We start from the raw sequence: 2,500 nt of genomic DNA on the forward strand, positions 1-2,500 counted from the left end.
GTATACATATCATTACATCAGCATAAAAATGAACATTATACAGCAAGAAATTGGGTCCCCGGCGACTATTTGTAAACATTTAGGCGGGGAGCGAACTTGAGCTATTCCTTCGCCTACGAACTGGTGTTTATCAAACATCCAATTCATAAAAATGAAATTCTCGCTACCTACCCCTGTATCTACCTCATTTATCTACCTATATCTACGATCCTCATCTACGAGCTTCTTACAATATATATATATATATATATATATATATATATATATATATTACATATATAAATATATGTATATATATATTACACACACAGTGGAAAGACAATAGTGAAAGAGATTTCCAGAGCCTCCCAATGGAATATGCTAATGAGAACATCTTAACCAGATTCAGCTTATCTGAACTTCGTAGTCATGGCAAAGCTTATCGTTATCGTCTTCAAGTGTAATCTTATCAACAAAGTTTACACATAAATCCCGCCCACAACAGCCTAAACGCCGCCCACTTCAAGCTAATTAGCTGGCGTGATTTTTTCTTTTTTAATTGGTAGTTTGAACCAAGTGAACAATCCATATTATATATATATATATATATATATATATATATATATATATATATTATATATATATATATATATATATATATATATATATATATATATATATATATATATTGTTGAAACATTATGTCAGAAGAAGCTTTGTACAAAGTTTATCAGCTTGTCAGGACTAAATTTGAACCTTGATCTCGTTATCCATCTCCCCCAACATATACACATTATATATATATATATATATATATATATATATATATATATATATATATATATATCGTTGAAAACATTATGTCAGAAGAAGCTTTGTACAAAGTTTATCAGCTTGTCAGGACTAAATTTGAACCTTGATCTCGTTATCCATCTCCCCCAACATATACACATTATATATATATATATATATATATATATATACTCCCCAAATCTCCGTGATGTAAGACGCCATTTAATTTCCAACAATCAACTGACCAACCTCGTCAATTTCAACCTGCCACATTATTTTCATTAAAGTTATTGAACGCTTGATCTATAACGATCAGATTTCTTATATGTTCAGTCTTCTCTTTGCGTTCATGTTTCTGTTCTGGCACGGGCGTGCGAACGTGAGCGTGGGTGGGTCGGAGTAGATGACTCTTCATCATCGAGGCGTTGAGATGGGAGAGATGCCTTGTGTGGGCGTGATTTCATCTGGCCACCCTCCTTATAAGTTATGTATGTATCTATGTATGTCTGTATATATGTATGTGCGTATGTATGCTTAAATGTATGCATGTATCTATGAATATATATATATATATATATATATATATATACATATATATCTTTTTGTTATCAACCACAATCCACTTTAATTCTAAGCCATCAGGCGCATGCAGAAATTGAAAAGTGCATTGTGGTTAATAAAAATTTATATCTAATCACTGGAACCCATTCAGTGCTGTACATACATACATACATATATATATATATATATATATATATATATATATATATATATATATATATGAAATAAGACCTAATTTGGTTTTTATTCTTCCGCGAATCTTCGCGAAGTTAAACTGAAGGGCGGAGCTTGCGCGCAAATCAAAGATCAAGAAGATCAAGAAGAAAAAATGAATAAACATAATAAATATTCAAATAAATCCCAGTGATTCCTGACCTTGGTTCACGAGAACATTTGTTCTACGTTATTGTTCTATGCACAGGGCTCGTCACTTTTCTAAGAAGTTGTGTTATTTACCAAGATCTCCATGACCTCGGTGACGTCATCTTCTGAGAAATCTCATTACCTTGGACAGGAGCTCACAGTGAAATTTGTCTACCCGTCCGCTTCATCCTTGTCACGGACATAATGAAATCATATCACTTATACTCGGTGGTCCCTGTCGCTTCTATTCAGGTGAGGGGATAGGGGAGGGGGGAAGGAGGGGGAAGGGAGGGGAAGGAGGGGGAGGGGAGGGGAAGGAGGGGGAGTGGGGGGAGGGGAAGGGAGGGGAAGGGAGGGGGAGGGGAGGGGAGGGGAAGGGAGGGGGAGGGAAGGGGAAGTGGAGGGGGAGGGAAGGGAAGGGGAGGGAGGGGGAAGGGGGACGGGGAGTGAAGAGAAGGGGAGGGGAGGGGAGAGGTGGGAGAAGGGGGAGGGGATGAAAGAGGTAGGAGGAAGGGTAGGTGGAGAGGGAGAGGGAGGGTGAGGGTGAGAGAGGGCGAAGGAGGAGACGGAAGGAAGGGGTAAGAAGGGGGAGAAACGGGAAGAAAGGGGAGAAAGGGTGAGAATGGAAGGAGAGGGTAGGAGAAGGGGGAAGGGGAAGGGGAGAAGGGGAAGGAGAAGGGGAAGGGGATGGGGAAAAAGGGGAGGAGAAGGGGGAAGGGGAAAATGGGGGGGGGAGGGGGAATCTTGCCTCCACATCAGAGATGCGCGACTGTCCACACGGATAGGAGCGCTGGTAAACTAGAGC

General features: G+C 39.6%; 1 protein-coding gene across 1 annotated transcript in view; it reads right to left on the bottom strand.

Annotated features, from left to right (window-relative positions):
* The window catches only part of LOC143020417 (protein O-mannosyl-transferase Tmtc3-like), a 1,217,697-nt gene that overhangs the window by 1,046,436 nt on the left and 168,761 nt on the right, over positions 1–2,500 (bottom strand). The gene's annotated exons all lie outside the window — the stretch shown is intronic.

The sequence above is a fragment of the Oratosquilla oratoria genome, chromosome 1 (genome assembly GCF_046742065.1).
Source record: "Oratosquilla oratoria isolate Oo_2021 chromosome 1, ASM4674206v1, whole genome shotgun sequence".
In the NCBI taxonomy this organism is placed as follows: domain Eukaryota; kingdom Metazoa; phylum Arthropoda; class Malacostraca; order Stomatopoda; family Squillidae; genus Oratosquilla; species Oratosquilla oratoria.